Source organism: Ptychodera flava, chromosome 16 (assembly GCF_041260155.1).
Source record: "Ptychodera flava strain L36383 chromosome 16, AS_Pfla_20210202, whole genome shotgun sequence".
Lineage (NCBI taxonomy): Eukaryota > Metazoa > Hemichordata > Enteropneusta > Ptychoderidae > Ptychodera > Ptychodera flava.
The window spans coordinates 6,839,285-6,862,200 of NC_091943.1; the positions used below are offsets into that span (position 1 = coordinate 6,839,285).

Here is a 22,916-nt window from a genome sequence, read left to right on the forward strand (position 1 = left end):
GTGGGGAAAAGTGGGTGTATTCATGTAATGCCTTATCCTGAATGAAACTGAGTCCACACTTATATGAGAATTATTCACTCATACACATACATTATCAACATCATAAAATCAGTAAATAGCACCATATGCAAATTAGGCATGATGATTTTAACATTTTAATTTTAGGACGTATGAATAGAACCAGTAGTATCAATAATCTGATATGTACAAGTATTGTTACAGAGATAACAGTTCAGATATCAAAGATCAATAGCCACCAAGACACTGGCATATTGAGCTTCTCGGCCTTTAAGTAATACTATCCTATATCCACTGTAGTAGAGTGAAATAACAATTACTAGTATATCACTCTACTGCTTCTAGGATAGCTTTATAAGTTACATACTGGTGACTCGGCTGTCACTTGCCCAAAACACTCTCTTTTCTGGATGAAAATGAAGTTTCAATTATCTATGATATAAAATAAGATCTCTAATGACTCAAATTATTCCCTAATTTGTGGTTTAGATTACCACTTCATTAGGAAACCAACTACAAAACAAAATCACCCAACCATGCACTTGCTTTGTACATGCAAATACGGTGTACACACTGTACAGTCAGTCTGAAAGGTGATAAAACGTGCAGGTCTCTCGACTCCAACTGGTATGGACTATTTGACAGCAACAACCACAACAGAATATTCATGCTCTACCATGCATAGTCGGCTTTCACTCTGCAGAGTCCATCCATACCTTCAAATGACATCACTGTGGATTACATACTGCAGAAAAGGCTATGACCTTGGCCTCTAGTTTTGTAAATCTGAATCCAAACAGCAGACAAATTATTTCTTACATCTTTGTATATCATCTACCAGAAATAGCGGTACTACTCTGCCATTTAATACATGCGCTGTATCCACTTTTTCAGTTATCCGAGGAATGGTTATCCACAGAATACAGGTGAACTATACTCACTTTGCAGCTAGCTCTTCAAAACTCGATCAGTCCTTATTCAACTCTTCTCCAAATAACAGACGTCAGGAATGGCAAATTTCAAAAGGTATAGAATTTGAGAGAATACAGCAGCTAACAGGCAATTAGGGATGCTGATACTGTGCCAAGCATCAAGATAAATGTCCACATCTCTGCTTCAAATCCCACGGAGAATGTCAATAGATTCCTGACCCACTTTTTTCCATAATGGACTCTGGATCAAACTAGGAGCTCCATTTCAGATCAATTTATCACTCAAGGGTTTATTATGAATAATTTAAATGACATATGATATCAATTTAATGTGTGATATATGGTCAGGCAGTCAAGCTTAAAACTGAGTTGGTTACTTAGCACATATGAGATCATGGAATGCTAATGGTGGCAATATAAAAACATTTTGAATGAACTACTGTATTTTTGTAAATTATTTGTATGCCTCAATCTAGGCTTTGAATTTAAGCAAAATGCTAGACTTGCAACCAACATCACCGGATGGAAAGCGACAATTTCTTTCCGAATGTTAATATCTTTCAAGCCTACCTATCTGTGATACTTATAACTTAGCTATGTCCATGGTGACTGTACAGGAGTATTTGCTCAGAGCAATTGACCTTTCACCTTTTCCGAGTAGAATGTGATCATGTATAGCAATTACTGTAACACATATCATACAGCTGGCACAGGTGTCTCACCTATCTCACAGGAGCATGTAAAGATGAGTCTTTTAATTAAACATACGATGGGTTTTGCACGTACTCAGCATCTGCTCATTCGATTCCAGCAGCATGCCGACATTCATACAATGTACAATGATGTTTGTTCTGAGATTGCAAGCCAGACTTTCCATGAAAAGTCACTATTCAATCAACCAAACAAGTCAGTATTTAATAATCAATTGAGATAACAACTGTGAGCCACTGTCAACCTTTCCTTTAAATTTTGAAATTCAAGCTAGAAAATTCGAGGAAGTTCCACATCCACAAGAAATTGCATACCATTACTAATAAGGCTGCCAAGATGTAAACATGTTCGAGTCAAACTGTACCAGGCGATCTTTTGCTGTAACTACAGTGCGTTTCACCTAAGTACCGCAACTCAGCGTACGAGACGGACACAATCCACGTACAAAACACACGATTGGCTTGGGTATCACGGACACATTTCAAAGCCACCGACTCATCGATTAATTACAGTAAACCAGCATGGGGCAGCTGCTGTCTAGACTGAGAGATAAACAGTTGACTAGACTTGATCTACAATGTAACTGTTTCTTTTACAATTTCAGCTAATAGTTCAAGAGGTGAAGGTATTCTCAACAGAAACAAGTCATCGTTGATGACCCAGTCCCCGCTTGCTAATGAGTACTTTGATTACAGGTTCTGTGATAAAAATACTTTGATACAGATGGCACTCAATGGCCAAGAATGAGTTCCATGGTGATGAAAAACATAAAACCAATGTAGGCCACTATCCTAAAGGTCATTAAATGAGTCAACTGGGAATTAGTTGACAGGATGTTGCAAAACATTATTTCATTCTATCCTAACACTAATAGATAACCAGTACGATATTTCATAAAGTTTAATGTAGTATTTACACCACTATGAGATCAACATCTGTATCATCAAATTTGACGTTGTATTTGTGGATATATCACTCTAATTAGGAAAGTTCATTACATATGCAATTACAAATTAATTAAAATGACACTGATAAATGTCTTTTTCACTGTTAAAGCAATGTGAGCTTAACATCTGTACAAAGTTTCATGAAATTTGATGCAGTATTTCTGACATATCAACCTAATTATGAAACTTCAATAATTGACATGATACTGCTACATGACGTGAAACAACTGACGAGCATGTATGAAATAGGTCAATGTCCTTGTACCAACTTTGAATGATACTGGTGGAAATACCTGTATGTCTGAGTTATGGCTCAGTACATGAGAAAATCGTAACAAATTTGCCGCCACGCAGCGATATTTGATCTTACTGTTTAAAAAATCAATTACATAAGTCAATGTCCAGGTACAAACTTTGAATAAAATCAGTTGAGACTTGCTAGAGTTATGGCTCTCGACATGAAAAAAAATCATAACAAAATTGCTACCATGTGGCCATATCAGACCATATCAAGAAACAAATCAATGTACTTATGTATACTATAAGTCAATGTCCTTGTACCAACTTTGAATAAATTTGCTTGATACATGTCTGAGTTATTGTTCAGGACATGGAAATCGTAAAAAAAATGGCCACAAGGAGGCCATATTGGATCCTATCGCAAAACAATTCAATGTGCATAAGTATAACATAGGTCAATGTCCTTGTACCAACTTTGAGTAAAATCAGTTGAGATATGCCTGAATTATGGCTTTGTACACGAAAAAATCATAACAAAATGGCCGCCTGGCGGCCATATTGGATCACATCACAAAACAAATCCACATGCATATATATGACATTGGTCAATGTCCTTGTACCAACTTTGAATAAAATCTGTTGAAACATGTCTGAGTTATGGCGCTGTACATGAAAAAAATCGTAATAAAATGGCCGCCTGGCAGCCATATTGGATCGTATCACAAAACAAATCGACGTGCATATATATGACATAGGTCAATGTCCTTGTACCAAGTTTGAATAAAATCGGTTGAGATATGCCTGAGTTATGGCACTGTACATGAAAAAATCGAAATAAAATGGCTGCCTGGCGGCCATATTGGATCGTATCACAAAACAAATCAATGTGCATATGTATGACATTGGTCATTGTCCTTGTACCAACTTTGAATAAAATCGGTTGAAACATGCCTGAGTTATGGCTCTGTACATGAAAAAATCGTAATAAAATGGCCGCCTGGCGGCCATATTGGATCATATCACAAAACAAATTGACATGCATATCTATGACATTGGTCAATGTCCTTGTACCAACTTTGAATAAAATCGGTTGAAACATGTCTGAGTTATGGCTCCGTACATGAAAAAATTGTAATAAAATGGCCGTCTGGCGGCCATATTGGATCGTATCGCATAATAAATCGATGTGCATCTGTAGGTCATAGTGCTATGCCTTTGTGCCAAGTTTGAACAAAATCGGTTTGCCAGTGTCTGAGAAACTGTTGATGACGGACGGACGGACGGACGGACGGACGGACGGACGGACGGACACACGGACGGGACCCAATCTATAAGTCCCCGCCGGACTTCGTCCGCGGGGACTAACTAACTAAAAAGCCACACATTGTAGATAAAGTGTATCTATCAGTCTAGACAGAGCAGCTGCCCCATGCTGGTTTACTATAATTGATCAATGAGTGGGTGACTTTCAAATGTGTCGTGATACCCGAGCTTATCGTTTGTGTTGTACGTGAAATGTGTGCGTCTCATACGCTGAGTTGTGGTACCTAGGTGAAACGCACTGTAATAGAAGGTGCATACCCAACACAGAGTCCTTTTCAGATAAAGCTATGAAATGAAACATTTGGCAGTGATCTACTGATGTATGAAATTGAGATCTGCAACTGATGTGGTATTTTTTATTATAAAGGTTATTCACGTCGATAACTTTTATTAGCATTCCCAGCAGATCATTAATTATAAATGCACAATGCTACTTCACAGCCACTCATCACATTATGTACACATAGTTTTGAATTTTAATTTGTATACTGAGCATTCCATTCTTTCCTATACATTTCCAGTCGATGACTTGTCTGAAAATGGGCCAGTTATTATCATTAAATGAATGTTACTGATCTGCCATTATTATAGCTAGTTGCATGACAATGTTTGCACATTATCATAAAAGCCTTTATTAAAACTACAATTCAATATCACAAAAAGGATATCAGAAATTTGTGTACAAACCTAAAATCCAAATGGATGAAGTGCTAATGTGAATATCAGAAAGACCAGCTGTTGGCCAGCAAGATGTTTTGATTTTAGTGGTAACTAGGGAACATTTAAAGAGCTGTTTTAACCCTTTCACCCCCAGTTCCCTGTATACAGGTCCAACTTTACCATAGAAAACAATGGATTTGGGACAAACCATGGTGGTGAAAGGGTTAAAGTCACTGCCTAATAAATTTGAAGACTATTTCTTGTAATTATATGGTGTAGTTAAAACCAGGCACAGGTTTTGAGGCTTTCGAGGTTTGGATAATGTGTTAGCTGGTACAGTACGCCTCACAAAATCGGATAAAAATTGAAAATCCGACAATTTTTTATGAAAGTCAACTAAAAGCTTTGAGCATGTTCAATAATAAATATGCAACTTGTCTACAGTGTCTATATGTACACTGGTACAAAGGAAATGTTATTGTTTACAATTGAGTTTCAGTCGGGACATCTATTGATGAAATCTGACTTCACAAACATGCAACAATTCTAACTGTGAGATCACTTCAAGTGACAATAGCTGTAACTTCTGGTGATGTTTTTATCATTTTTGTTCTCTGAAATAAGTACATCATCTCGATTTATACTAAAATGTTTTCGACATAAAAAATCATAGCCTTTAATTGCAAACAAAAAGAATGTACACACTACACAATGTTATTGTTGACGAATTAATTCTGGTCTGGATTTAAACTCAGATGTCAACAATATCATTTTCATTACACGCATGCTGTGTTTTGAAAACCAGGCCTTTCAGGATGACTTTGGGAGTAAGACAAGAAACTGTACTTAACAAACTATACAAACAATACTGGAAAATCCATCAAAAGTTACGACTACAGAGCTAAAATCAACCACAAATCTTTGTGAGCTGATCAAAACAATCAATACACACATTACTTCATGTAAGATTTTACATTTAAAATAGATCTTTACTACTTGAATTAATATTTTTAACATAACTTGTCAACATTATTATTATCATTATTATTATTATTATTATTTAAAGTTACTTTGGCTGATACACTATTCTGAAATACAGAGAAATAACATGCATCAACTTAAACCCACACCATATGAGTCTGTTCAATGCTGTTCACAACAACTAACAATAATACAAGACGACAGCTGGACCACAGTAAGGCTCTTCAAATACATCAGCAGAGCAGATAATGACTTGACTTAGAAAATCTTGATTGGCATAAGGAGGGAGGAATGGCTCGTTATCTCATTTTGAAAGTTTAACATGGGTGGGAAAAGTTGTTGAGATGACAGATTCATTCAGCAAAAGATTGGTTTGACTTGTAAAGAAAATGTTCTTCAGCATGCTTGACCTGCAAAAATCACTCTTAACCCTTCCCTACTGCATCAATTCGTTCTATCTTGCGTTCAACAATGATGAGGTTTTGAACTATTAAAGGAAACAGGGACAACGCAGTCGATATAGAAACTTAATATTAGACACGGATTGAGACAAATATTAGCATTCAAATTTGTTCAGAGTATGTACAACATACAAATTTTGCACTGAAAACAAACACCGAACAGTAGACATGTTCTTGTTTAAAACCATACATGTATGATGCTGTGCGTTATTTTGATTTTGATTTTCAGCGAGGACCTGTTCACCCGACAACTAGAGGTGAACAGGTAAATTATTGACCATTTCATCGGACAACAATTCAAACTTTTGAGCAAAAAAATTATTGACGTCTCTCTTTTAACCTCCTCACCCACAGTTAAAGTCCAATGTACAAATCAGCACTTATTCATTGACTGTTGTTACTCCCAGACTTATTACTGATGGGATTGAAATCCCTAGACACAGTAACTTGTTCAAAAAGTTTAAAACACTCCAATTGTACCAACTTCAGTTTTTATTAGCTACTATAGACTATAGTCTATAGAAGCTATTGGGATGGGTATCCGTCCGGCGTCCGGCGTCAGTCTGTATGTATGTATGTATGTATGTATGTATGTCCGTTTGTGAGGCGTCCGTCCACTCAAATATCTTGAGAACCGCAGTACTTACTGATTTGATATTTGTTGTGTAGATGAAAAATACGATTTTGAGAAACTATTTTTTTTAATTTTTTGATATTGTTGAAAATAGGCAAATTAATGCCAAAAAAGGTGTTTTTGGTAAAAAATCTTCTTCTTCATAATCGCTGGTCAGACAGCTTTGTTATTTGGTATACAGGTCCCTAGGGGTAACCCAACTTAGACTTGTTCAAATTGTGATGAAATATGCAAATATCTGTATTTTAAGGAATTTTTTTGTCATTTTTGGTCAAAATTTGACTTACATTGTATGTAATTCTTGTACTGTATAAACCCTATCAATTCACCCAGAAAAAAATAATTAATATGATTTTAAATAATTGAATTAATTAGGAAATCATCAAAGCCAAAATAATTTTAGTGTAGAATTATCAGAAAGTTCAACTTTTTTTGACAGTTCATAGTTAAATGCTTACCATCTTGGAGGATTAAAACATGTAAAGGCAACTTTCCTGAATCCCAACTTTGACATATTCTGAACCGTCATTTATTGTGCCCTGTATGTTATCTAAAAGAAATTGCTCAAAATAGTCAATAGAGATAGAGATAGAGATAGAGATAGAGAAAGTTCTAATTTCCATTTATGGTTGACTTGGTAAGGATAAAATAAAATTACTTTTTTAGGAAAAAAATAGAGTGGTCAATTAAAAGAGTGGTCAAAGTGATAGGGTTTTTATGGTAAAGCTGGGCTGTATAAAGATTCCTCATGTGCTATTTATAGCAATTATGCAATCTGTGTAAACAGTGCAATGAAAGTGTAACATGATTCCTTATAATGCTTTTGATGACCTTGAACTTCTTAAGTTTCAAACCTTTGTCTCTTCAGTGTGCTTTCTCTGAGTATGTATAGTCTCAACTTATTAAACAGAACTCACTTACAATGTTAATCAAAGATATCCACCTTCTTCATCAATACATGTGTCACAAAAGGTTATTCTCTACATAACTCAACAGAGCTCTGTCAACTGTTGAGTTGCTTGTTCTTTCAAAACCGCTGGTCAGACAGCTTTAATATTTAGTTTACTTGTCCGTAGGATGACCTTAGTGAGATAATTTCATACAGTAAGGAAATACTTAATTTTGTATCCATGTCTATAGTAGCTTCAGGGACTTTGGCCCTATGTTTTATACTGGGTTCACCTTCCTTAATTATGGCAAGAACTCATGCTTATTTGGGCCAGAGTGCCTTTCATACTGTACAAACACATCCCCTTATACAGTCTACAATGGCTCAGAATGGACCCAGTGATCCTCAGTTTTACCCTTGGTTGTAAGCATAGAGATACAGAGTACTGAAACTGTCTTAACAATTTAATGTGAATTACAACATGCTTCACAGAGAGCAAAACCACATTACAGTTTGTACCTTGGACAATAATATGGCAAGGAGGTCAAAAAAGTAAACAGAATCAATTCATTATTTTATTTATTTGTTTATTTGTCTATTTTGAAGTCAGATAAATGGGAAAAAAACAACTTCTAGATCTTAAAAAGAGAAAACAAAAAAAACCACAAAACAGTGTTGCTTTTTACTGGAACCTTTAACAGCAAAACCATTTGACCAGTTATCCAGCTATTCTATGATTTTTTTTGTCAGTGATTGATTTTCGCTACTAAGTCTCAGCAAGCTGGCATGTTGAAAATTTGGGATTTGATATGATCATAGGGAGACCTTACTCCTTGGGCAAGCTGCTACAATAATTAATGTCTTTGGACAGGAAGATATAATAATGCATTGCCTTTGATAACATTAATCAGGTTGACTGCATTTTCATCTACCACAGAACTTTTAATTTCTCAATGCATGAATCACAACCAATAATTATGACTAATGACGATGAGGTCATAAAGGTGCCTGTAAGATAGACATGTTGTTCCTTTCCCATTATTCCCAAAAGTTTAGAAGTCACTGCAAGATAATCTATTTGACAGTGCTGCAAGCACTGGAACATGGCATAGAAACAAAATGACTATTACACAGTACGGTATATGATGTCTCTCATTTCCAGGGCATGATGGGAAATTTGATGTACCTGACCTTTCAGGATCAAAGAACTGTCACGCACCACCAGGTGTCTATAGGGGTACATTAAAACACCATAAAATATTACACTCAGGCCAACTGTAACAGTTTCTTTCTTTCTCCCTCAAATTAGCTCACTTTCAGAGTAACTTGGAGCACCATGCTTGTAAGTACAAATGTGCATTTTATCCTGCTTTCTGTATGGTAAGCTGACAGGTACATTTGAAACTGTAATTACCATTGACATTGAAAATAAAAAATGAATATAATATTAATGGCAGTACATTGATGACATCTTATGTAACACAAAAATTGTCAGTAATTTCCTAATTCATTCCAAAAATTAAATTTTGCCACAACATGATACCTACAAGTCAATGCCAACTGCCTTTCTGCTATTACTATGTGCCTGTACAACTTACCTCCATCAGTATGTGTGTGATGTGTTGATCGTTTTTTACCTTCTCGTGTCTATTTATAGACAGAGAAGGTATTAGAGTTGAAAACCAATATGCTGCTGTCAAGAACTTCCGTCTGTCAAGACTTCCGTCTGTCAAGATCCGTTGACGGCATGCCATTGTGATGGGTCATATCATAAACTGGTGGGGGTGTTCATGGCTCAGGTTGAGGTGTGGGAGAACGATTTTGAGCTATGACAAAAATCAAAAGGGACTTAGCGGCATAGCCACAGTGTTAAGCCTTTCTCCAAGGTTTCTTAGTTGACTACAATCTTACAGACTACTGAGCTGACGTTAGGGGTACTCACTTTGTGTTTGCTCACTCTGTGAGCGCTAGTGTTTGGTACTGAGTTGCGTGGATATCCCCTCATGGCCTCACGTGATCTGGGCCTGTTGCATAATCTGCAGAGATGATCATATGCCTCCGAGTCTGAAAACTGTCATTGTGTAAGCCTGTCGGCATTTTCCTTGCATTTTTTCTCATTTAATTTTGCAAAATATCGGCGAGTACCTCAATATTTCAAGATAACCCTTTCTTCCCAATCGTTTCCTGGAGTTTCAGAGTCATATGAACGAAAATGAGTGAAAGTTTTAGACAGGAAAATCGGACGTCAGCCATGTTCAATGTTTACAGTACAATCAGAAGTTTACGTGGAGGAATTAACCAACAAACACAGGAGTGTTCATGATGCCCGCCCTCTAGAGGCAGACCCTCCTATATGAAGTACCACATTTGATGCTTGTGGAAAGCTTGACCACACAATGGAGCATTTAAACTTTTAGAAAATGACAAACTGAATAAGAAGGTATTCAGAAAATGTCAAATACTGAGGAAAAATGCGCAAATATTCAAAATAAACAGGTTAACTGATTGGTCAGCTATAAAAAACAATGAAAATGTTTATGATCAAAAGTTTTTGAGATGCGCACATTTTAACAAATACAGAAATTATTAACATTATAAATATAAGACCAAACTATTTTTTCAGGGATGGGACAGGTTGGAAATGAGGGGTGAGAGACAAAGGCACTCCTATTGCTGCATCCACAGCCACACCATTTCATTTACAGCATACTTATTCACTGTGTTGTGTTCAAGTTCCATATTGTACTGACTGTCATACAAGGATAACATAAGCAAATCAAATCAAATTAGAAAAGGATCAATGCTGTTGTATGGATTTTGCTGAACATGGCTGACATTTCGCCCTATATATTTGGTATCCAGCAAAGGCATATTTTGATGTAAAGTCAAAATTAACACTACATTGCTGACAATATATTTTACCGTTTCTGCATGAATTTTTCTTTTTTAAATTATAGTATATTAGTACTTCAAACAGATTAACAGTTATCGTGATGTCAACCCATAATTTTACATCACAAAGACTGTAATTCTGCCAATTTTTTTTGTTTTTCAGTCATTTTATAAATTTTGCACTGCACAAGATGATTGAACAAATTGCAATGTTTGAATTTGTAAACTCAAAGAATAAAAATCCTTTGGTCACAAATTAAATTATTTTTGAAAAGAAATTTACTCTTAAACACTTTTAGCATATATTCTTTACACGGTCATGTATTTCAAGGAAAATATGCCTATTAAAAACAGTAATTTCTTCACTTTCAATTTTTTTTCAATACTATGACAATTATCAGCCATGAGGTTATACAAACACAAGACCAGATAGGCGTTTTTCATCATTTCCACAGACTCTTTGGAAAATCCATTAAAACAGTTAAAAGTGACTGGAAATGATCACTTGGTATACATTTAATTTACAGATGCCAGGTTGTGTATTTCACATGCACTCAGGTCAGTAACGAAGTGCGTCATTACTATTTTGGACTGTTAATTCTTATTTCTGAATTGTTCAACTTTTTTCCACATTGAACTATCTTTAGGCAGTTTATACAGTAGCTTAGAATTTTTTTGATTGATGTATTTAATCATCTTTTGGGTTCTTTGGGTCCATATCCCACCTCATGCCTCTACATCATCAACTATTTACCAACAACTCCATGCCAACAACCAATTACCTGACCTGGCCACACATTAGAGAAGGTACAGCGTCATTGACGGTATTTTTTTTATTGGGGAAGGCGTTTCCTTTTCAGGATTTTAGATTTCTCAGTCAGTGAATGAATATGTAACATTCCAATTTGCATAGCAATGATTTGATCAGCTGGATCAGGACTCAATGAAGCTGTTGAGTGTCGGTATTCAGAATGATTTGCCACTATACCTACACATTAAAACATGTACGGGGTATCTCACTACATCTACCGCTACTGTGTTTTGGACTTTGTGTGGGTTACCTTTGAGGTAATGTGCAGACCCTGTTTCATGGGCAATGTGAACAGTCTCAAAAGTTTGTGGCTTATAATGATTGGCTAAATATCATTTATTATAATTCAGTCATTTCCAAACAACCAATCAGTAACACAGACATAGTTTAAGATTCCTTAACTTGCTGTAAATGATTACAATCTACCCACGAGATCTTATTTCATGAAAAGTCTTATTCAATGTCATACAAAGAAAAATCTCAAAATGCCAATAATTTTGCAAAACCCGATTCTCTGAGATCACACTATCAACAAACAGACATTATTTGAATAATGCATATGTAGCATTTCTCCAAAAAGAAATCTGATTTCTGCCAAAGTACATGTCTTCTGTTTTAATAAAGCCAATAGACCCAATTATACAATCTCAATTTCCATGGAAATGATTTTGTCAACCTCTCTGGCAACCAAAAATGGAAATTTCATAATCATGTGATCAGTCATACACTTGGAAAATCATCGCTGACAAGCTTAGAATTTACACCATTATATATCACATAGTATATGGTTCTATTACATAAATACAATGTGAAGGAGACATAGAGTGGTATATGTACTTTGAGATTTGAAGTGGGACAGAAAAATCAAGAAGAGTAAGTACATGTATGCATGTTAATAGTTATACTTGTCAGAGACAGTGTGCATGTGTCAACATCAGAGCACTGTTGCATTCTGGGTATGAATGCAAATCCATGATGATATAATACAAACTGCCCTTTACTGTCTGTCCAATTAATACATTTTTCTCAATGACATGAAATGGAAATTACCAGCCTTCCAATTTATCAAGTGAAAGTTAGTGAAGCATTTTAAGTGGCAATCACTTTCTTAAAACCAGCACATCGTCGAATTAAACCTGATAAGACTTGTTTAATTAACCATCGATCCACTGACTTGAATTCCGATTATTTTGTTTTAATGATTTTAACTTCGGCTGTGAAACCAGCTAATATCCTGGTAGTTGTTGTCAGGAAATTTGACATCCTTGAATACAATGCATTTCCTAGTTGACATTCCTTATATTCTACATCAATATTATGTCTATATTTGAACAAGCTGATTTACATGCACCCAGAATTCAAAGTATTGGTATCAATGATATCCTCATTATGATTGGCCTGTTAAGCTAACGGACCTGTCAGTTTCTTGGTTCAGCATATTGGTAGGGTTTAACCTTGATTTTGATATGCTGAATAGGGCAATGTCAATGTATTTTGATTGTGAGGAGTACATCATTGATACTAAAATATAATTTTAATCTTTGATTTTACTTTCATTTGCCATGCATGTGCATGTCCCTCTAGATACACAATGTAATGCAAAGAAGTGAATTATACAACATTTCATTGAAACCAAAATCTCCTGGACTTTCATGTTTAGGGACACAAGGTATTATACATGCAAAATAAGGTCATATATGAACTTGTGCTCTCAGCATGGTTCACTGGATTCACCAATGGTTTGTCAAATATGCCATGCAGGGATTTCTCTAAGAATTGTGAACAAAACCATATATTATTATTGAAAATGTCACTAGTCTTGGCTGAAATTCAGTTGTCTACAGTCCCATACAGCCTGCAGTGACAATGGTACAACGCATTGAGGAATGAATCAAGACACTGTATTTCACAAACAGAACAAATACAACAGAAATTTCATCAAGATTTACATTGAAGGAGCTGTAACGGTGTCTTACTGTTCAGTTCAGGAGGATATAACCTACACAATGATCCTGTTCTTTTTTTAATGTGTGGTATCATGTCAATATCACAAAATACAACTTGTGTATTTATGAGGAGTAAGGGCATCTGACACATGTTGTCAGACCCCCTCTGACAAACCTTGACGTGCAAGGATGTCATATTATTTACAGTTTAGTTCACATTCTTGACCAGCCGTCATCTGCTGATTAATGAGCTTCTACAAAAAGTATCAAGAACTCACCAAAAATCAGTATCCACTAAGCCATATACAAAACGTCAGCAATGTAGAGTCATGATTCTTTGCATTCAGTACAGCCACAATACCAGGCATATAAGAATCACTCCACACTCCATTGTAGACATATGACGGGGTATATTTCTACACAAACCACTGGGAACTATCCACCTCTTGAAGACTTGAACAGCAGGGCACTAAAACGGATCAAAAACAACGCTAACACGCTGTCCACACAGATGCCACTAACCCCCTTAAATCATCAAAGCTTGGTATGACCTTATTGTTTCCCTGGTCAGACGGATGCAACAAACAGGAAACAGGGGTGAACAGGTTATGGAAAAATAGCGCCAATGGCACTTGATCACAACTGGCACATTGTGAAACTACTCATAATTAATGAGGTACAATATGTGGCGTCATGCGGTGTCCCATCATACCATATATGAAGGGTGTAGCACTTGTGGTTACTGAGTTATGGACAAATATGTATATTTCAGGTCAAATGTCACTGAGGTCATGTGACATTTTGTCAAAAAAATTGAATTGCTAAGTCATCCCTATATACCAAAAATCAGACCTAGCTCTATTGGCTCGCTCAAAATTAGATATGCACATAATTAATGAGGTAAAATATGTGGCGTCATAAGGTGTCCCATCATACCATATATGAAGGGTGTAGCACTTGTGGTTACTGAGTTATGGACAAAATTGAAATATGTATATTTGAGGTCAAAGGTTACCGAGGTCACGGGAGATTTTGTCAAAATATTTTATATATCTGCGTGAACGGAGGGACATGACCCAATCTATAAGGCCCTGGACTTCATCCATGGGGACTAAAAACTGTGTCACTGAATCCTTTTTGCAATATGAATATGATGACAAACTAAATTTTTATTTTACTTGGCCTTATACATGGGATTCTATAGACAGCTGACTTATACATGGTAGTCTATGGTGGTGTAAACTAAAAAGTCCTCTAACATGGCCAAATCGACGTGCATCTGTATGGGTTAGGGTACTATCCTTGTGCAAAGTTTGAAAGAAATTGACCTGGGCATGTCTGAGATATCTGCGTGAACAGACGGACGGATGCACACACGGACGCAGGCACGCACACACGGACATGACCAAACCTATAAGTCCCCCCGGACAGTGTCCGTGGAGACTAATTAGACAGACCACGAAGTCAATGAGCAACATACAGCTGAAAGACTATTTTTCACATTGCGATTTTAAGCCCATTTTTATGAGAAAAGAGACATGTATATGTATATGGAGAAAACAGCAGAAGACATATTTGTAAATTGTTTGTTAAGTGACAATCATATATGCATCTCTTGAAATTTTGTTGTTATAAGGTATAACAGTAGTGTAAGAATAATGAGGTTAGAATAAGTTAGTAAAGCTAAGTTGACAGTAATTAAGATTACAAAATTATACACTAAGCTGAGGAAATCTGAATGAAATAAATGTTGAAAAGTAGCAAAGTCATGGTCATCTTTTGTCTAATACCTTGTGTAAGTTCATGAACTTTACATAAATCTTGCTATAGATTTGTTGCTAATGGGCAATAACTGTGTTTCAGATCATTTGAGAGCAATCCATCCATGACAGGTTTAAATTGTTATATACTTCTATTTAAAGCCATTACTCGCGATCCCAGGGATCGCCTTTGTTCTAGTCTGTAAGAGGATTTTGGAGGTGTGATAGCCTTTTGTTTTCCATTGAAATTGTAATCTGGTGGGTAAATTTTCTGATGAGACAATCTGGTGCCAATGAATGCCTTTAAGGTAGCGGTAAAGGCTATTTTTGCACCAATTCTTTTCTCAGAGTTAATGTCAAGTTTCAAGTGTTAGAATCAAGATATTTAGTTCAAATTTTCAGGATAACTCCCTTAGTTAATACTTTCTCTAAAGAATATAAAAATTGTATATTTGTAGCCATGATTTTGAAATATGACACCAATCAATATTAAAATTTAATTTTTCATATTTTTTTACATCTTTGAATTTAATAATAAATTAATATTACCAAATTAGTTATAAATATGTTGACACTATTAATTGTAAGATTTGTACGGCAGGATTTGTAAATAAAATTTGTTTTTATGATTTTACATGGTTTACATATCCAAAATTATTAAAAATTCTTTCAAATTTCAAAATGTGATTTTTCAAAAAGTACTTCAATACAGGAAAATTGTGCCGTACAAATCTTATCTGTAACCTTGTTAATAGGCTGTAAAAAATTCCATGTCCATATCTCATTTCAAAGGTTGGATTTAATTGGTATAAAATTATGTAGGAAAACTGTTATTCTGTCAAAATTGTTGAAAACAAGCCATATTTGCACCCCTCTTTTGAAGTCAAAGAGCAGTCTTTTTGGTTAATCTCACTTTTGACACCTCTTTGACACTCAAAGAATCTAAAAATGCATTTATAATAGCAGTCACGCATTCTGAATGCAAGCACTGCCTTGTCAAACTTTCCTAAAAAACAGTAAAAAATGACTTTCCCTTTTCAAACATTTTTTTAAAAGTTAGGGGACCTCTACCATAGTTAATACTAAGGACTCCCCAACTTCCTCTTATTTGGTCAGTTTTTCAGAAGTTTCAATGGGCTATAACTCTGCAATGCTTAGGACCCCAAAGGTCTAGTTTTTTTTATTCCACAGAGAATGTTGACTACTTTCATGTTTTAATAGTTTTATTGAAGTTTATAACTGACGCTCTAGCCTTTACCGCTACCTTAAAGGAGAGAAACTTCTCAAATAATTTCTTCCCTGTAATTTCCTGTGAGAACACATGGACATGCGTAGGACTCTATGCTGGTGCTACCTTGCAACTTGTCATGGCATTGTCTAACCTGTTCACCCCAATTTCCTGTAGACAGGTCCACACTCACCATTGATAACAATGGGTTTGGGCCATACCATGGTAGCGAAAGACTGTAACATGTGAGGTCATGGATACTTAATCTCAGGAATGTCAAAGTCTGTATATTGACTCAAGGATGTTACATAACAAATGCTTAGGGTCATCTCAAAAGTGAGAATCTAAACTATGAAATATGGTTTTTTTTATTGCTTTTGATACCCAAAAGAGCATAGAAATCTCTTATACTTTGAATCAGCCATCCTGCATATTTCTAACATTCATCAAAACCTCATTTCTGTTCCACAACTCATAAAACAGTCCACAATGCAGGATTGCTGTACATTCCAAAACTACATATATGAAAGACCCCTAAAATCAATTAGTTAAAAAGGGGGGTTAGAAATTTCCCAAAACTATATAACCTCCGCTCCGTTTGGCTCCATTTTTCCGAATTGGAACCTTGGAACCAGTCTATGGATCGGTACCAAATATCAACGCAGTCTGTTCAGCAGTTTTTGACTTTTTGTCGTTTACGGAAATGGACGACATCAAACACCGGTTGAAACCACCTCTATATCACAACTTCCAGTTGTGATAAAAAGTAGGTCAACCCAAGCCAGTTGGTATTCAAAGGTCAAATAGGTCTTTTCAAGGTCAAATGGAACTTTTAAGCCACAATAAAAGTTTATGTACTATGAAGATACCACACATTTTGCACGCACATGTCACTAATGTGACATGATGAGCATGACAAATTAACCATGACACAACAATTATTTTGGATCTTTCAAACATTACTATTGCATTTGTTGTATCTCTTTACACATCTACTTGATTGAGTCAAACTGCAAAATTTAAAATGATGAAGTTCAGAACCAATAGTTTGGTGTAAAAGAGGTTAGCTGTTTGAAAAAAAGTTGGACAACATGAACCACGAGTCAGCATCTGTTACGCCTTACATTTTTACCATAGAGTATGACAAAAATGCACGACATTGACACTCATGCTGATGAAGTACAAGAGTCAATGCATCCTGATCGTAAAACTGACGTGTGTAATGCAAGTCACTTACCATAAAGAAGTCAAACAGACCTAGATTCCTCCACAGTGCTTTGAAGTCACAAAAAGGATAAGAAGTCAGTCAGAAAAAACTGGACACAAGGTGTGACAGAAAGAAATAGACTACTTGAAGAAAATAGACTGCTTGTTGAATAAAATGATGGAAATAAAGTATTTGTGGAAACTGTAGACAATTATCATACAAATTTGGCAGAGATCAGTCATTTTTATACATTATCATCAATTCGGTATCAAGACATCAATTTTGCATTACAAACTTTGAGTTCAGTGAGGGAAAATGGGATCTCCAATCAAAAGGAAACAAATTTCACATGCGTCAGTTCTTGTGATTAAAAGGCCCCTCATGAAATCATGAATCTATTTTTGGTTTGTAAAGGTGAAGAGGTTTATTTTTCTCATTTTGTTCAGAACGATGACTAGATACAGAAATTCATCATTTTAGAAAGGTCACACTTGATCAAATGATAGAGATAGACTAGATTGCTTGACATTTCAGAAAAAGAATAGCGTGACAGCAAAGGGGAATTGCCAAAATATCTACTGCATCAATCAGCAGCCAGGTTAGATAGTTGGCTTTTATTGGCAAAAGCTGATATATGTTGACAGTCAGCCTAGAAGACACACCACAGACATAAATTACCGGAAATTCAGTCACTGTCTCCCAATAATTTTTAAGTTCCAAATGACTGAAATGCAGAATAGTGAATGGTCAAAATAATCACAACTACAGGCAACTAACTCTCTCTCTCAGGTTATCTTTCTCACTCCCTCCTTCCCTCCTTCTCTCTCTCTCTTAAAACTGTTAAATTCTCTCTCTCTCTCTCTCTCTCTCTCTCTCTCTCTCTCTCACTTCACTTGCATTGATCAAACTGCAACTTACACTAAGAACTCACACTGACAAGACACAGAAATCAAAATTATTGCATCCTTACTGCTGTAATTGAAAAGAGTCTGCTGCCCTGAATGCACTACATTACAAAGATGAATAGCTTACATCATTCAGGAAAAATTCCCTTGTTTTAGTCAGAGTCTCTGAATATCCCTACATCTTGTTGTACAGAATTGTGCTTTTAATTTTACACATCAGTATGTTTCACACACTAACGGAATTTTCACCATAAAAATTTTTGGAAACTATTTTTATCAAATCAAATCTCACATGAAATATATGGCAACTTGTAATGTTTCACAACCACGCAACATTCTGCTGATATCATAGTCTCACACTAGATAGATACAGTTTACTGATTATCTAAATGAAGTCATTTATCTCTGTCATCGGAAATATGTTTCCTTATTCTCATATACTTCTGGTTTTTCTTAAACTTGTGTCCATGGGAAACTCTTCACGCATTCTGACAGGTCAACGACAACTAAATTACTTCCAGCGGATAGCACATCATCCCTGTTGATTATTCTGTTTGAGCAGAAAGGCAGAAAACCGCCTTTGTAACCTTTACAACATACAAATATCTCCACATCAAATAAGAATCATCAACAGGACTCTCACGGGAGTTGACATTTGGTTTGTAATTTTTGAAGTATTTCACAGTGATTTGGATTTGATATACTGTAATACCAGCATGGTTCTGAATGCCATGGTATGTGAACTGTTCAATCAATCAGAGAATTTTACATAAAAACACACCATCATTCTGTAACTTTACATCTTAATATCTCTCTGAGCTCATCATCAACAAAATGCCAAAATTTTCACCTGACTTATTTTCCACAAGTCTTCCTTTAATCGCGTGCCCATGTGACATTTTAGTACCGGTAGGTAAGATCCCAAAGATTAAAGTTTTTTTCTTCAATTGAAGATCAGAGCTGATCAGAGTGTGTTCAGTCAAATATGAAAGGTAATCTTTGAATATTAATGATGCAGAAGGAAACACGGTAGGTACGTTTACTACCTGAAGGTATAATTAGAACAATGAACAACTGAAGCAAAGAAAAAGCAAGGATTAATGGCCACTAAGGCAGCTGAAATAGAATGTTAAAATGTTGCTATTTTAATACCGTTCAGTATACGTAATACAAACCACATGTAATGTCTGACTGGCTTTCTTGACAAGATACTGGAGAACAAAAATCGCCGAGCAACAGTTACTAGGAGGAACATGTAATATTCATGAATATATGGATAAGGATATCTGTGACTTTATTTCTGTACAAAGACAAGATAATGTAATTCTGGGCATACTGATCTACTGTTGCTAGTTGTAGAACAAATGAGTTTTGCTGGTCCTAGAATATATGACATCATAGAAATGTAAATGAGTTTTGCTGGTCCTAGAATATATGACATCATAGAAATGTAAATGAGTTTTGCTGGTCATAGAATATATGACATCATAGAAATGTAAATGAGTTTTGCTGGTCCTAGAATATATGACATCATAGAAATGTAAATGAGTTTTGCTGGTCCTAGAATATATGACATCATAGAAATGTAAATGAGTTTTGCTGGTCATAGAATATATGACATCATAGAAATGTAAATGAGTTTTGCTGGTCATAGAATATATGACATCATAGAAATGTAAATGAGTTGAACAAGATTGAAGAAAGCTTTGGTAACTCCTAATCCAGTTAAAAACATCTAAAAGTGACAAAGTATGTAATATACCCTTCCATGTACATGTACATGTATGCCTCCAGCATGGATTTAAACACATGCACTGAATCACTTAAACTGCACTGAATCACTTAAACGGCATTGATATTGAAATATTCAGTAATGGTATACTTAAGACACAATAGTATCATAGATGTGGATAACCTTTTAGTTTTCTTAAACTCCAGGTAAGATCAACTGACAATTTATAAGTCAATGCCTGTATAAAATCTAAACTTGTAAATATTAAACTCTAAGACACAGTGTGCTAGTATGCGTAGAACAAGCCATCAATAAAACCGATGAGATGAAGTTCCTTATAATGTCTTTAACTATGTCCTTGTATCAATATGTAGTAAGTTTCATGTTGTTTGGATCAATCCTTCCAGATATGTATTCCCCAATCATGAAAGTTTGTTAAATATGCAAATGAAAAATGTTATTGTCATGTCATTGCTAAATGGCCTTTAGATCTGTTCTATATCTATAACAAATCTACATTTAGAGTTAATGCTGATCTGATGAATCATTCTTGAGACTCATAGTAACAGACAGACAGACACACAGATACTGTGCACTGAGACTGACATTGATAGGATAATAGCTCACTTGAATGTATACAGGAGCTACGAATCAATAAGTTTTACATCAATCTGTGGATATCATGCACAGAATTTCAAAAAAGCTTCCGCAAATAACAATATTCTTTCATTGCATATCCCTCCCCCAGTTTGACTGATTTCTAATACACAATGCATGATGCCGAGATCATTTATAATGGGTAAATTTGAACTCAGATAAAAGCATTCACCAGGCCGTATTGTATCGCACTACGGATATTTTAATGACGTTATTACTGTATATGTGCAAACCATATCATATGATATCCTCAGGTCATTGTCGGAGAATTTTTCCATTCTTTCCTTTGTTATTTCCAGGAAAAAAGACGTCATGCTTCTCCAGATGCCCTAAAAGCCAACCATTGCCGGCAAATTTTAGAGTGCTTTGGAAAAGCAATTAAAATTCAATTATGCTATGAAATGGTCTGTAGGTTTTTTCACCAAAATTTTTGTTATTTCTGTAAATAAAGACTTGTCACTTTTAAGTATGTCCACGGTACGTACATGTACACTCTTTGCTGAACAGTGAATATTGAAAAGAATGCACAGATATCATTTACCTGTCAAGTGGGAAGTCAATATACTACCCGGAGGCATAGACTGCGACATCTTTCCACATAACATGCAGAATATACAATTTGTAAATTTCTGCCAAAGCAAGCTTGGGACGATTGCATTTCACAATTTACACATACTCCTCCACAGCATACAGTACATGTACCTGACAGCTAATTGGATGATGGACAATGAACAGATGAGATCCCAGTAAGAATCTAGGCAATTTTTCTCTCTCTGTGCCTTGAATGAATAGAGAATTCTGTTTTGACACACATAATATCAGATGAGATTTTACAGTTGGGTTTTTTTTTGTTTTTTTGTTTTGATTTATTTTTTGCCAGATAATCTAGTCTATATTGCATGTTTTGATTCACTGGGCAAAACTGACGAGATTGTGATACTTATTCAGTTATTTCTACACAATATATCCGACATAAAATGGAAAACACCGTGGACTTGGGAGAAACTCAATCTTTATTTATTTATTTATTTCTCTTTAAATCGGACATCAATTGTCCATAGAAACACTATTACAAAAATGAAAGAATAAACTTAAAGACACGTGGAATAAAGTACCGGTGAGGGTGCTGACAGCCAACCTTATCTCACTAGAAAAGAGAATCAATCCAAAACTTGCGTAATTCAGATGAGAAATTCAAGCACTGATTCACTTGCTGAATAATTACATTATCACATATAGATATTCGTACCATAAAGCCATACATTTGTTTTCTGAGTAAACTGTCAAAATTATACAGATCGTTTGAAACAAACATGGAACTTGCACTACTGAACTTATGTCTCAATCTTGTAAAAATTTGTGTGGATTGATTTTTACAACTGGATATTGGACAAAATTCCGAATCCACAAAGCCATATAAAGTCATACTTGGCATGACATAATGTCGTTGTGAGCTTTACACAAACAGAGTGGTGAAGTGCAACCCTTTACCTGCCAAGTTCATAGTTCACCATGAGATCAAGTCGGTTAAAACTAGTGATTCACAAAACTTGTCCCATATGATGCACTTGAACAAAGACTTGAAGATTTTAAGGTCCCTGTTACAGACTAAAGCTGCTGTAACATACCAAGCCAAGTGGGTGAAACACACATGGTTTTGGCTCAATACCACTTTTTACTGACTTGGCAGATGGGGAAGTGATACTGTCTGGCAGGATAAGGGTTACATTTGCCAAATCAAAATTTGAAAGAAATACTCTGTAAGAGTGTGAGGACTTTGGTATACCACATTCAAATTCAATACTGATTTCTATGTGAAATTGAAATGTTAAGTTTTACGGGAGCTTTGCACATCAAGTGACCAAATACTGATAATATTATAAGGTTATTACGAAAATACCGCAAAGGATGCATGAGGACATTGGTGCAGCGTATCGCCCAACGCGAAGTGGAGGGCGATACGTGCCGCCAATGTCCGGGTG

The 22,916-nt window shown here is 35.6% G+C and overlaps 2 protein-coding genes across 5 annotated transcripts in view; both read right to left on the reverse strand.

Moving 5' to 3' along the window:
• Positions 1 to 22,916, reverse strand: part of LOC139152664 (uncharacterized protein C1orf21-like) — a 97,321-nt gene that overhangs the window by 54,757 nt on the left and 19,648 nt on the right. Inside the window, exon 1 of one of the 4 annotated variants that reach the window (XM_070725948.1) lies at positions 13,724 to 14,037. The exons of 2 other annotated variants lie outside the window; for them this stretch is intronic. The gene's annotated coding sequence lies outside the window, so the exon portion shown is untranslated. Of the gene's footprint in view, positions 1 to 13,723; positions 14,038 to 22,916 lie in introns of those variants that run through there. One more of the 4 variants, XM_070725945.1, reaches the window with a different exon arrangement.
• Positions 1 to 22,916, reverse strand: part of LOC139152663 (E3 ubiquitin-protein ligase TRIM45-like) — a 401,328-nt gene that overhangs the window by 26,408 nt on the left and 352,004 nt on the right. The gene's annotated exons all lie outside the window — the stretch shown is intronic.